The 13,461-nt window shown below is 46.0% G+C and overlaps 8 non-coding genes across 8 annotated transcripts; all 8 read right to left on the reverse strand.

The window, feature by feature from the left end:
* Positions 1–492: 492 nt before the first annotated feature.
* Trnas-gcu (transfer RNA serine (anticodon GCU)) lies at positions 493–574 on the reverse strand. The gene has a single exon. It is a non-coding gene; the product is annotated as a tRNA-Ser (tRNA).
* An 839-nt stretch (positions 575–1,413) lies between these two features.
* Trnas-gcu (transfer RNA serine (anticodon GCU)) lies at positions 1,414–1,495 on the reverse strand. The gene has a single exon. It is a non-coding gene; the product is annotated as a tRNA-Ser (tRNA).
* Positions 1,496–2,334: 839 nt separating this feature from the next.
* Positions 2,335–2,416, reverse strand: Trnas-gcu (transfer RNA serine (anticodon GCU)). The gene has a single exon. It is a non-coding gene; the product is annotated as a tRNA-Ser (tRNA).
* Positions 2,417–3,255: 839 nt separating this feature from the next.
* Positions 3,256–3,337, reverse strand: Trnas-gcu (transfer RNA serine (anticodon GCU)). The gene has a single exon. It is a non-coding gene; the product is annotated as a tRNA-Ser (tRNA).
* An 839-nt stretch (positions 3,338–4,176) lies between these two features.
* Trnas-gcu (transfer RNA serine (anticodon GCU)) lies at positions 4,177–4,258 on the reverse strand. Its single transcript has one exon. It is a non-coding gene; the product is annotated as a tRNA-Ser (tRNA).
* Positions 4,259–5,097: 839 nt separating this feature from the next.
* Trnas-gcu (transfer RNA serine (anticodon GCU)) lies at positions 5,098–5,179 on the reverse strand. The gene has a single exon. It is a non-coding gene; the product is annotated as a tRNA-Ser (tRNA).
* Positions 5,180–11,747: 6,568 nt separating this feature from the next.
* Trnas-gcu (transfer RNA serine (anticodon GCU)) lies at positions 11,748–11,829 on the reverse strand. The gene has a single exon. It is a non-coding gene; the product is annotated as a tRNA-Ser (tRNA).
* An 839-nt stretch (positions 11,830–12,668) lies between these two features.
* Positions 12,669–12,750, reverse strand: Trnas-gcu (transfer RNA serine (anticodon GCU)). Its single transcript has one exon. It is a non-coding gene; the product is annotated as a tRNA-Ser (tRNA).
* Between the last annotated feature and the right edge of the window lie 711 nt (positions 12,751–13,461).

The raw sequence follows: 13,461 nt of genomic DNA on the forward strand, positions 1-13,461 counted from the left end.
GATATTACTTGCAAGGTTTTGACGTTCGTCCTAGCCCAAGATTGTCCTGCTGTTTGCGATGGAGCTTGGTGTTTGGGCGGCCCTTAGCGACGGATGTCTGCAAAGTCAAGTCTCTCCAGTAGGCCCTGCCAAATCGCTTCTGTATATGGCGGCCTGACGCAAAGCAAACTGTCGACAGATGGATTATTATAGGCTCGATACGTTAAAATGACTGCGACAGGTATGCACTTAAATATAAATAAGAACTCGTCGTTCGCAGATACCGACATACTCTTCGCTGGAGCCGAAGTTTGATTGGCTTATACATCTCGAAATGATGTTTAATTCGAAGGGCATACGCTATGGAATGTTGTGCGCTTTCATCTGGTAAGCATTTTTGTCTCGTATTTCATACACACGCTATCGGCCTCGTACACGCTTCGTTGTTACTACTGAGAGGCGTTTCGCATGGGGAAGGAGTGACCGCAAACGCGTGCTTTACGTAAAATTCTTCGACGAGGATGGGATTCGAACCCACGCGTGCAGAGCACATTGGATTAGCAGTCCAACGCCTTAACCACTCGGCCACCTCGTCTGCTGGAACTACAGCTGTGTCTTTGGCGAGCGCTTGCGGAAAGAAGACATTTGTCGATTCGAAAACGCTTTCAAAACATCGTACTGGGCCGGTGTTAACGTCTAATGCCCAGCTGCAGTGCAGCCGACCAAGCTCCCACTCGCGAGTCATTTAATGACAGCATCCGTCCACGTCGATATCCGATCGGGGCAAAATCACCGGACCACTTATTTACTGCAGGAATAAGCATTGTATCGACATGCAGTGTCGTCTAATGCACATGAGAAATGTGCTGGGCATTCTTTCCCACGACTTACTGCAACGAAACGTACAGCTCGATACGCTACACTGATATTACTTGCAAGGTTTTGACGTTCGTCCTAGCCCAAGATTGTCCTGCTGTTTGCGATGGAGCTTGGTGTTTGGGCGGCCCTTAGCGACGGATGTCTGCAAAGTCAAGTCTCTCCAGTAGGCCCTGCCAAATCGCTTCTGTATATGGCGGCCTGACGCAAAGCAAACTGTCGAGAGGCGACAGTTGTGCTACAGATGGATTATTATAGGCTCGATACGTTAAAATGACTGCGACAGGTATGCACTTAAATATAAATAAGAACTCGTCGTTCGCAGATACCGACATACTCTTCGCTGGAGCCGAAGTTTGATTGGCTTATACATCTCGAAATGATGTTTAATTCGAAGGGCATACGCTATGGAATGTTGTGCGCTTTCATCTGGTAAGCATTTTTGTCTCGTATTTCATACACACGCTATCGGCCTCGTACACGCTTCGTTGTTACTACTGAGAGGCGTTTCGCATGGGGAAGGAGTGACCGCAAACGCGTGCTTTACGTAAAATTCTTCGACGAGGATGGGATTCGAACCCACGCGTGCAGAGCACATTGGATTAGCAGTCCAACGCCTTAACCACTCGGCCACCTCGTCTGCTGGAACTACAGCTGTGTCTTTGGCGAGCGCTTGCGGAAAGAAGACATTTGTCGATTCGAAAACGCTTTCAAAACATCGTACTGGGCCGGTGTTAACGTCTAATGCCCAGCTGCAGTGCAGCCGACCAAGCTCCCACTCGCGAGTCATTTAATGACAGCATCCGTCCACGTCGATATCCGATCGGGGCAAAATCACCGGACCACTTATTTACTGCAGGAATAAGCATTGTATCGACATGCAGTGTCGTCTAATGCACATGAGAAATGTGCTGGGCATTCTTTCCCACGACTTACTGCAACGAAACGTACAGCTCGATACGCTACACTGATATTACTTGCAAGGTTTTGACGTTCGTCCTAGCCCAAGATTGTCCTGCTGTTTGCGATGGAGCTTGGTGTTTGGGCGGCCCTTAGCGACGGATGTCTGCAAAGTCAAGTCTCTCCAGTAGGCCCTGCCAAATCGCTTCTGTATATGGCGGCCTGACGCAAAGCAAACTGTCGAGAGGCGACAGTTGTGCTACAGATGGATTATTATAGGCTCGATACGTTAAAATGACTGCGACAGGTATGCACTTAAATATAAATAAGAACTCGTCGTTCGCAGATACCGACATACTCTTCGCTGGAGCCGAAGTTTGATTGGCTTATACATCTCGAAATGATGTTTAATTCGAAGGGCATACGCTATGGAATGTTGTGCGCTTTCATCTGGTAAGCATTTTTGTCTCGTATTTCATACACACGCTATCGGCCTCGTACACGCTTCGTTGTTACTACTGAGAGGCGTTTCGCATGGGGAAGGAGTGACCGCAAACGCGTGCTTTACGTAAAATTCTTCGACGAGGATGGGATTCGAACCCACGCGTGCAGAGCACATTGGATTAGCAGTCCAACGCCTTAACCACTCGGCCACCTCGTCTGCTGGAACTACAGCTGTGTCTTTGGCGAGCGCTTGCGGAAAGAAGACATTTGTCGATTCGAAAACGCTTTCAAAACATCGTACTGGGCCGGTGTTAACGTCTAATGCCCAGCTGCAGTGCAGCCGACCAAGCTCCCACTCGCGAGTCATTTAATGACAGCATCCGTCCACGTCGATATCCGATCGGGGCAAAATCACCGGACCACTTATTTACTGCAGGAATAAGCATTGTATCGACATGCAGTGTCGTCTAATGCACATGAGAAATGTGCTGGGCATTCTTTCCCACGACTTACTGCAACGAAACGTACAGCTCGATACGCTACACTGATATTACTTGCAAGGTTTTGACGTTCGTCCTAGCCCAAGATTGTCCTGCTGTTTGCGATGGAGCTTGGTGTTTGGGCGGCCCTTAGCGACGGATGTCTGCAAAGTCAAGTCTCTCCAGTAGGCCCTGCCAAATCGCTTCTGTATATGGCGGCCTGACGCAAAGCAAACTGTCGAGAGGCGACAGTTGTGCTACAGATGGATTATTATAGGCTCGATACGTTAAAATGACTGCGACAGGTATGCACTTAAATATAAATAAGAACTCGTCGTTCGCAGATACCGACATACTGTTCGCTGGAGCCGAAGTTTGATTGGCTTATACATCTCGAAATGATGTTTAATTCGAAGGGCATACGCTATGGAATGTTGTGCGCTTTCATCTGGTAAGCATTTTTGTCTCGTATTTCATACACACGCTATCGGCCTCGTACACGCTTCGTTGTTACTACTGAGAGGCGTTTCGCATGGGGAAGGAGTGACCGCAAACGCGTGCTTTACGTAAAATTCTTCGACGAGGATGGGATTCGAACCCACGCGTGCAGAGCACATTGGATTAGCAGTCCAACGCCTTAACCACTCGGCCACCTCGTCTGCTGGAACTACAGCTGTGTCTTTGGCGAGCGCTTGCGGAAAGAAGACATTTGTCGATTCGAAAACGCTTTCAAAACATCGTACTGGGCCGGTGTTAACGTCTAATGCCCAGCTGCAGTGCAGCCGACCAAGCTCCCACTCGCGAGTCATTTAATGACAGCATCCGTCCACGTCGATATCCGATCGGGGCAAAATCACCGGACCACTTATTTACTGCAGGAATAGGCATTGTATCGACATGCAGTGTCGTCTAATGCACATGAGAAATGTGCTGGGCATTCTTTCCCACGACTTACTGCAACGAAACGTACAGCTCGATACGCTACACTGATATTACTTGCAAGGTTTTGACGTTCGTCCTAGCCCAAGATTGTCCTGCTGTTTGCGATGGAGCTTGGTGTTTGGGCGGCCCTTAGCGACGGATGTCTGCAAAGTCAAGTCTCTCCAGTAGGCCCTGCCAAATCGCTTCTGTATATGGCGGCCTGACGCAAAGCAAACTGTCGAGAGGCGACAGTTGTGCTACAGATGGATTATTATAGGCTCGATACGTTAAAATGACTGCGACAGGTATGCACTTAAATATAAATAAGAACTCGTCGTTCGCAGATACCGACATACTCTTCGCTGGAGCCGAAGTTTGATTGGCTTATACATCTCGAAATGATGTTTAATTCGAAGGGCATACGCTATGGAATGTTGTGCGCTTTCATCTGGTAAGCATTTTTGTCTCGTATTTCATACACACGCTATCGGCCTCGTACACGCTTCGTTGTTACTACTGAGAGGCGTTTCGCATGGGGAAGGAGTGACCGCAAACGCGTGCTTTACGTAAAATTCTTCGACGAGGATGGGATTCGAACCCACGCGTGCAGAGCACATTGGATTAGCAGTCCAACGCCTTAACCACTCGGCCACCTCGTCTGCTGGAACTACAGCTGCGTCTTTGGCGAGCGCTTGCGGAAAGAAGACATTTGTCGATTCGAAAACGCTTTCAAAACATCGTACTGGGCCGGTGTTAACGTCTAATGCCCAGCTGCAGTGCAGCCGACCAAGCTCCCACTCGCGAGTCATTTAATGACACACTAGATCGCGTGTTATATCCGATCGGGGCAAAATCACCGGACCACTTATTTACTGCAGGAATAGGCATTGTATCGACATGCAGTGTCGTCTAATGCACATGAGAAATGTGCTGGGCATTCTTTCCCACGACTTACTGCAACGAAACGTACAGCTCGATACGCTACACTGATATTACTTGCAAGGTTTTGACGTTCGTCCTAGCCCAAGATTGTCCTGCTGTTTGCGATGGAGCTTGGTGTTTGGGCGGCCCTTAGCGACGGATGTCTGCAAAGTCAAGTCTCTCCAGTAGGCCCTGCCAAATCGCTTCTGTATATGGCGGCCTGACGCAAAGCAAACTGTCGAGAGGCGACAGTTGTGCTACAGATGGATTATTATACGCTCGATACGTTAAAATGACTGCGACAGGTATGCACTTAAATATAAATAAGAACTCGTCGTTCGCAGATACCGACATACTCTTCGCTGGAGCCGAAGTTTGATTGGCTTATACATCTCGAAATGATGTTTAATTCGAAGGGCATACGCTATGGAATGTTGTGCGCTTTCATCTGGTAAGCATTTTTGTCTCGTATTTCATACACACGCTATCGGCCTCGTACACGCTTCGTTGTTACTACTGAGAGGCGTTTCGCATGGGGAAGGAGTGACCGCAAACGCGTGCTTTACGTAAAATTCTTCGACGAGGATGGGATTCGAACCCACGCGTGCAGAGCACATTGGATTAGCAGTCCAACGCCTTAACCACTCGGCCACCTCGTCTGCTGGAACTACAGCTGTGTCTTTGGCGAGCGCTTGCGGAAAGAAGACATTTGTCGATTCGAAAACGCTTTCAAAACATCGTACTGGGCCGGTGTTAACGTCTAATGCCCAGCTGCAGTGCAGCCGACCAAGCTCCCACTCGCGAGTCATTTAATGACAGCATCCGTCCACGTCGATATCCGATCGGGGCAAAATCACCGGACCACTTATTTACTGCAGGAATAGGCATTGTATCGACATGCAGTGTCGTCTAATGCACATGAGAAATGTGCTGGGCATTCTTTCCCACGACTTACTGCAACGAAACGTACAGCTCGATACGCTACACTGATATTACTTGCAAGGTTTTGACGTTCGTCCTAGCCCAAGATTGTCCTGCTGTTTGCGATGGAGCTTGGTGTTTGGGCGGCCCTTAGCGACGGATGTCTGCAAAGTCAAGTCTCTCCAGTAGGCCCTGCCAAATCGCTTCTGTATATGGCGGCCTGACGCAAAGCAAACTGTCGAGAGGCGACAGTTGTGCTACAGATGGATTATTATAGGCTCGATACGTTAAAATGACTGCGACAGGTGTGCACTTAAATATAAATAAGAACTCGTCGTTCGCAGATACCGACATACTGTTCGCTGGAGCCGAAGTTTGATTGGCTTATACATCTCGAAATGATGTTTAATTCGAAGGGCATACGCTATTTTTTTTTTTTTTTTTATATAATAAAGTTGTAGGAAGTAGTGGACCCTGAACCTGTATATTATTTTTTTAATTTCTGTTTAGTTTTTTTATTGTTATTATTATTTTTTTTTTGTTTGTTTGTTATTTTTTTTATTGTAAAAGAAAAATCTTCATGGAATGTGAAGAAGGAATTTTATGTTAAGGCACTAATTCCATAGCCTCCTTTCCTTCTTGAGATTAATAATAATAATAAAAAAGTATGTTCCCTTCCATGGAAACAAATGAGACTTCCTTCTCAGTCATAAAATGAATGTATAAGAAAACAATTTATCTTTAACCCTGCGATACTGGCTTTCGGCTTCGGCTTCTTCTGTGCAATAAACAAAATAGCCTTCTTTGCCAGCAGAGGATAAGTGATTGTAATATGAAACTGTAAAATTGTACTTCTCCCTAATTGTTTTTTGTTTAAGCGTCGTTTCGCTTAAATAAACGATTTTTGTTTATCTCGTTGGCTTGTCAACCAATGCCCAGTCGCTCGAATACAATTTTAAGCATATTGCCGTAGTTTTTCTTGTGGTCTTTATATTTCAGGGCGTTATAAAAAGCACACTTCAAGTACATGTAAAAATCAGTGGAATTGTCATTTCCCAGGTGATTAATTACGTAATTCACATAGTGTCCCATTAACCAATGGACCGAGTTGTTTTTTGCTGCTGGAAAATAGCAAGTCTGAGGCCTGAGGAAAGTAACAGGGGGAAAATTTTCCATCGAAGATCTCGTAAGAAAAGCCAGTTGTTCCCTAATCCAATTACAGAGTTGTAGATTGCCACCGCACGTGAATCTGTGCACTAACGTGTCGATCAATTTACATTTGAGACATAGGTTCGTGTCGCTAACGCCGATTGCATGTAACCTTTCATTGGTGCTTACGGTCTCATTCACTGTTTTATACCACGCTGACTTGACGTCCGATGGTAGACCACGCATATTAATATTTTTCCATATGGTGTCCCAATCAGTGTGTGGGTATTTACTTTCCAATTTGTTTCTCCCCTCCATTTTCTTTCGATGGCACAGAATATCGCGGGCCGTGATCCGTCGTGAGTTGATGATGACACCGCCGAGATAGCTGAATTCCACAAAATATACACGAACGTACTGGAGCCGGTTATTTATTTTTTGCACATTTACCGGCGCCTGTAAACTGGCAGGTCTGACAACTTCAAATAATTTAGTTGTAATGCTATCAGCGTGGTCGCTAAGGATAGTGGCGGTCCTTTTTATAAAAAGCGCAGACGCCTTATTTCTGATGTCAACTAACCCCAAACCTCCATTCCTGGGATCTAAGGTCGCAGTTTTTGCGTCGACTCTGAATATATCCCCTCTCCAAAGATAGCTGGCAACGGTAGACATTATCTTTTTTCCAATCATTTTCGGTAGTGGGAAGATCTGTGCTATAAAGTAACTCCTGGAGAGAATGCAGTGGTTAATGAAAATCACCCTCTGAACTTGGTTCATGTTACGGTGGAGGTTTTCCCTTGTTGTTCCAAGAAGTTGTCCCGACGTATTTCTCCAATTGATAGCTGCCATTTTTAACGGACAAGGTGTCAGTGTTATTCCTAGTGCTTTGCATTGGGTGACCATTGTGGCCCAGGCTAAGGTGGTATGTTGAAAACCCCGCAGGTTTAGGAGTTTGCTTTTGTTTGCGTTGACACCTGCTCCGGAGACTCTACAGTATTTTTTAATTAGCGTTTCCAATTTCAAAATGTCGTCGGGATTTCGCAGGACGACTCCGACATCATCGGCATAGGCGTTTATGACTGTTCGGTGACCAGATAATGTGATGCCAGTTAGAGTGGCATGAACACTGCGGAGGAAAGGTTCTAATGAAAGCACGAATAGGAACATGGAGAGGGGGCTTCCTTGAGGAACGCCGCGCCTGATCTGAATCTGCTTTGTCCTCTGGCAGTTAACTGATATACAAGCGCTGATGCCTGTTGCAACATTTCTGATCACACTTACGACTCGCTCATTAAAACCTATTTTGTTCAGTGTGGCACTAAGGAATCTATGATCCACACGATCAAATGCTTTCTGGAAGTCAATAAACATGATAGCACATTTTATGGTGGTCACAGCAGTGATTGCAATTATATCTCTATATTCAGCTATGCTTTTGAAAATGCTCTTGGTAGGCACACAGGACTGGTATGGACTTACTATCTTTTTGGCCAACTGTGAGAGTCTGTTGTTTAAAATTCTGCCGATGATTTTATAATCGGAGTTTAACAGGGAGATAGGACGAAAGTTGTTGAGGTTTCTTTTTGCAGCATTTTTTGGGATTAGTACTATTGTGCTCTCTTTGAAAACAGCAGGTAAATGCTTTCCCTGAAGCACCTCGTTCGTGATTCGGGTAAACATGTCACCAATCAGTGGCCAGTATCGTTTATAAAATTCAACAGGCAAACCATCCGGTCCCGGCGATTTCCTCAGAGGAGATTTGCAGATGATTCTGTGGATATCTTCGTTAGTACACTCAAGGAGAAGGTCTTCGTTTTCCTCGTCCGAGACCTGTGGAGCTATGTAACTAAGGAACTCATCGAAGGACTCTTCACATACCGGGTTGGCAGTGTATAGGTCTTCGTAATATTTGTGCACTGCATTGACGATGTCTCTCTGAGTCGTGAGTGTCTCGCCAGTTTCAGACTGAAGTCCATCAATGAAGGTGCGTCTCCTGTTTCTTTCGTGCTTCAGTAGATGGTACAAGGAAGCATGTTCATCCTCCACGACTGTCTTAGCCTTGGATTGTAATTTCAGACCCTCCATCTGCTGTCTTTTAAGACTGAGCAATTTGGCCTTAGTTTGCTTGATATCTGCCAGACGGACGTTGGAAGTGTTTGCCTGCTCATATAAATTTCGCAGCATGGTATAATAAAATTCTATGGAATTTTTCAAGTCTTTCGATCGTTGTACACTATACTGGATGAGAACTTTTCTCAGTTTAGGCTTTGCCCTGTTGCACCACCAGTCTAGTACTGAGACGTGTCTATCTGCAGAGCGGAGGCACAATGCCCACGCTTCTGTCAAACTTTCTTCTAATCCGTCGTCCTGCATCAGTGACGTATTAAGGTGCCATGAACTTCTAAAACGGCGAGTGGGTTGCGCAGTAAGGTTGATGGAAGCTAGCACGGAGCTATGATCAGAAAAGTAAACTGGAATCGTCTCTGCTTTAATGAAGGAGCTAACTAGACTTTGCGATATGTAGAGTCTGTCGATCCTGCTACGTGAGTGAGGACCTAGGAATGTAAATGCCACAAATGTGGGATACATTATTTCCCAAGCATCTTTAAGCTGTAAAACAGTGACGAAACGCTTCAGTTCATTGCAGGTATTGAAATTCGGAACCTGGTCTTTCTTATTTATCACACAATTAAAATCACCGCCTATTATAAGATCTTTTGGGTTTTTCCGTATTAAATAAATGATTTCTTCTTTATAGAACTGTGCTCTTCCCATTCTATTAGATGTGCCAGAAGGGGCATACAGATTGATAAGGGTAGAACCAAAGACTTTTATACCTATCGCTCTGCCGGAGTCCAACCTCTCGATATCCGAGACAGGAATCCCCTCCCTGACTAAAATTGCTGTACCGACGTTGGTGTCAAGTGAGACATTTAAAATCGCCAAATATACAGGCACTGTAAGATTAGTCAGCACTACTTCCTGTAGGAAAGCAATGTCCGTCCCTGACTCATATAAATAATCCTTGAGCGCTGTAACTTTAGTCACGGATGTAATCCTGTTAATATTGATAGTCGTAATTGTATATGCCTGGGACATTTAGTTTGCATAAAAAGTAAATAAGTGATTAAGAAGATAACAAAATATTAATAAAAAAAAAGAAAAAAAGAGATGTGCAGCTCCTAGAAGGGAGAAACGACTCTGCTTAAACAAACATCTAAAAGAATAGTCAGTATTTGAAGCTCGGTAAACACTTCATCTGGTTCCTCTGAAATATGACTAAGACAGTAGTACAATTAGAAATGAAACTGGTTCAACAAAATCCTTTTTTGTTTTTTCATCTTACAGCCTCATTTTGGTGCAGGATTCCGAACATCTCGGGTTTTAGTTTTACCGAGGGGCTTTGCATCACTAATGTCACTTGAAGGTACCTCCTTAGGTCTTTCCGTGATGATTTCATACAAGACGTTCTTGGCCGTCGCTTCCTCTTGTGCTGGTTGTTGTTTGCTTTGGTTACGGGAAGCTTTGAGATTAGGTTGCAGTTTGAGTTGGCGTCTTCGGACATCTTGGTTCAACGCGCCGTCATTCGGATTGTCTATCTTTACCACCGTTGTGACCAAAGCTGTCTCAACAGCGTCCTTTTTACGAGTGCCATTTCCTTGTTCTTCCGTCACTAGCTCCAGAGCACTGACTGAGTCGGCGGTTTGTGGGTCTGTAAATTCTTGAGTTGGGTTCCGCTCCGTCACCTCTTGTGCTTCGGAGTGCGCCTCTTCCGTCTCCGCGACAATCGTTACTGCGTCCCCTCCGTGGACCGTTTGTACCCGTTCAGCCGCCGACAGCGGCCGGGTTGCCTCAGCGGCTGTCGTCACGTCAATACATGTACTGTTTGTTTCCTCGAGCACATCCGCATTACACTGCTTCTGCTTGCGGGTGGAAGGCGAATTACGGGCGGACTCGCCGTCCGAGCCGTCATCGGTCATTTCCAACGGTCGCTTCTTATTCTGGAGATCGCAATCGGGAACAGAAGGGTGTGATGTAATGACGCTCAGGGGAGGGAACTCCGTAGTAGTTATGGCGGGCACTGCAGAAGTACATGCACCACTGTCGTTAACCGAAAGAAGGGAAGTGCTATTTGGTAAGACATCGCTGAGGGTCAGTTTTTGACGCTGTGTTAGATTGTTCCGAAGAACAAAAACACGGCGCGGACAATCTTGTCGGAAATGACCTGTCTCATTGCAAATATTGCACGTGCGCTCCTGACCAGAATACACAACATGTGCTTTATGGCCTGCAACGGATATATGGGACGGAATTTTGGCTTTCACCTCCATTTCAACGGATCTAATGCCATTAAAACACTGTATCTTGTATAGCTTCGACCATCTTTCGTTATAGATAGATTTAACTTCGCCATATTTAGATAGAGCGTCCTTGATCAACTGATTATCAATTTCAATTGGAACATTCAAAATCCTGACATTGGTGTACATGATATCAGCTTTTCGTACAGAGACATTACTTTTTGAACCGTCTCGATGAACAAATTCGACGGAATTACCCCATTTTGCAAGCAACTTATCGACTGTCACTGAGTTCAGAAATTTAACAAAAACACAGTATTTTTCAGCATCTAATTGCGTGGTATGAACAGAGTCAGAATTTATACCGATTACCTCAGTCAGCCAATCGTGGATTTCCAGCGCAGTGGGTTGGACCGGCCGTGTTTCTTTCTCGAACGAGAAGACTAAAGTATTCTTCCTGACGGTGTCAGACATGGTCGTCGGTTCCGACGAAATTCCGGCAACAACCGAAATTGCGGCGAAGCACGAGACGTGGAACGGACGAAAGCACTATAAAAACACTTATCAGAGACACCACTCAAAAAATAACAGCGAAAATGTACAGCGAACTTCACGTAAACACCAAACACCGGCGATAGCGCTAACGTACGCGGAGTAAACAACAAGCACGTCCGACCGCGGCGACGGCTAAAGCCAGAATGCGCTATGGAATGTTGTGCGCTTTCATCTGGTAAGCATTTTTGTCTCGTATTTCATACACACGCTATCGGCCTCGTACACGCTTCGTTGTTACTACTGAGAGGCGTTTCGCATGGGGAAGGAGTGACCGCAAACGCGTGCTTTACGTAAAATTCTTCGACGAGGATGGGATTCGAACCCACGCGTGCAGAGCACATTGGATTAGCAGTCCAACGCCTTAACCACTCGGCCACCTCGTCTGCTGGAACTACAGCTGTGTCTTTGGCGAGCGCTTGCGGAAAGAAGATATTTGTCGATTCGAAAACGCTTTCAAAACATCGTACTGGGCCGGTGTTAACGTCTAATGCCCAGCTGCAGTGCAGCCGACCAAGCTCCCACTCGCGAGTCATTTAATGACAGCATCCGTCCACGTCGATATCCGATCGGGGCAAAATCACCGGACCACTTATTTACTGCAGGAATAAGCATTGTATCGACATGCAGTGTCGTCTAATGCACATGAGAAATGTGCTGGGCATTCTTTCCCACGACTTACTGCAACGAAACGTACAGCTCGATACGCTACACTGATATTACTTGCAAGGTTTTGACGTTCGTCCTAGCCCAAGATTGTCCTGCTGTTTGCGATGGAGCTTGGTGTTTGGGCGGCCCTTAGCGACGGATGTCTGCAAAGTCAAGTCTCTCCAGTAGGCCCTGCCAAATCGCTTCTGTATATGGCGGCCTGACGCAAAGCAAACTGTCGAGAGGCGACAGTTGTGCTACAGATGGATTATTATAGGCTCGATACGTTAAAATGACTGCGACAGGTATGCACTTAAATATAAATAAGAACTCGTCGTTCGCAGATACCGACATACTCTTCGCTGCAGCCGAAGTTTGATTGGCTTATACATCTCGAAATGATGTTTAATTCGAAGGGCATACGCTATGGAATGTTGTGCGCTTTCATCTGGTAAGCATTTTTGTCTCGTATTTCATACACACGCTATCGGCCTCGTACACGCTTCGTTGTTACTACTGAGAGGCGTTTCGCATGGGGAAGGAGTGACCGCAAACGCGTGCTTTACGTAAAATTCTTCGACGAGGATGGGATTCGAACCCACGCGTGCAGAGCACATTGGATTAGCAGTCCAACGCCTTAACCACTCGGCCACCTCGTCTGCTGGAACTACAGCTGTGTCTTTGGCGAGCGCTTGCGGAAAGAAGACATTTGTCGATTCGAAAACCCTTTCAAAACATCGTATTGGGCCGGTGTTAACGTCTAATGCCCAGCTGCAGTGCAGCCGACCAAGCTCCCACTCGCGAGTCATTTAATGACAGCATCCGTCCACGTCGATATCCGATCGGGGCAAAATCACCGGACCACTTATTTACTGCAGGAATAAGCATTGTATCGACATGCAGTGTCGTCTAATGCACATGAGAAATGTGCTGGGCATTCTTTCCCACGACTTACTGCAACGAAACGTACAGCTCGATACGCTACACTGATATTACTTGCAAGGTTTTGACGTTCGTCCTAGCCCAAGATTGTCCTGCTGTTTGCGATGGAGCTTGGTGTTTGGGCGGCCCTTAGCGATGGATGTCTGCAAAGTCAAGTCTCTCCAGTAGGCCCTGCCAAATCGCTTCTGTATATGGCGGCCTGACGCAAAGCAAACTGTCGAGAGGCGACAGTTGTGCTACAGATGGATTATTATAGGCTCGATACGTTAAAATGACTGCGACAGGTATGCACTTAAATATAAATAAGAACTCGTCGTTCGCAGATACCGACATACTCTTCGCTGCAGCCGAAGTTTGATTGGCTTATACATCTCGAAATGATGTTTAATTCGAAGGGCATACGCTATGGAATGTTGTGCGCTTTCATC

This window comes from Schistocerca gregaria, chromosome 2, assembly GCF_023897955.1.
Source record: "Schistocerca gregaria isolate iqSchGreg1 chromosome 2, iqSchGreg1.2, whole genome shotgun sequence".
Classification (NCBI taxonomy): domain Eukaryota; kingdom Metazoa; phylum Arthropoda; class Insecta; order Orthoptera; family Acrididae; genus Schistocerca; species Schistocerca gregaria.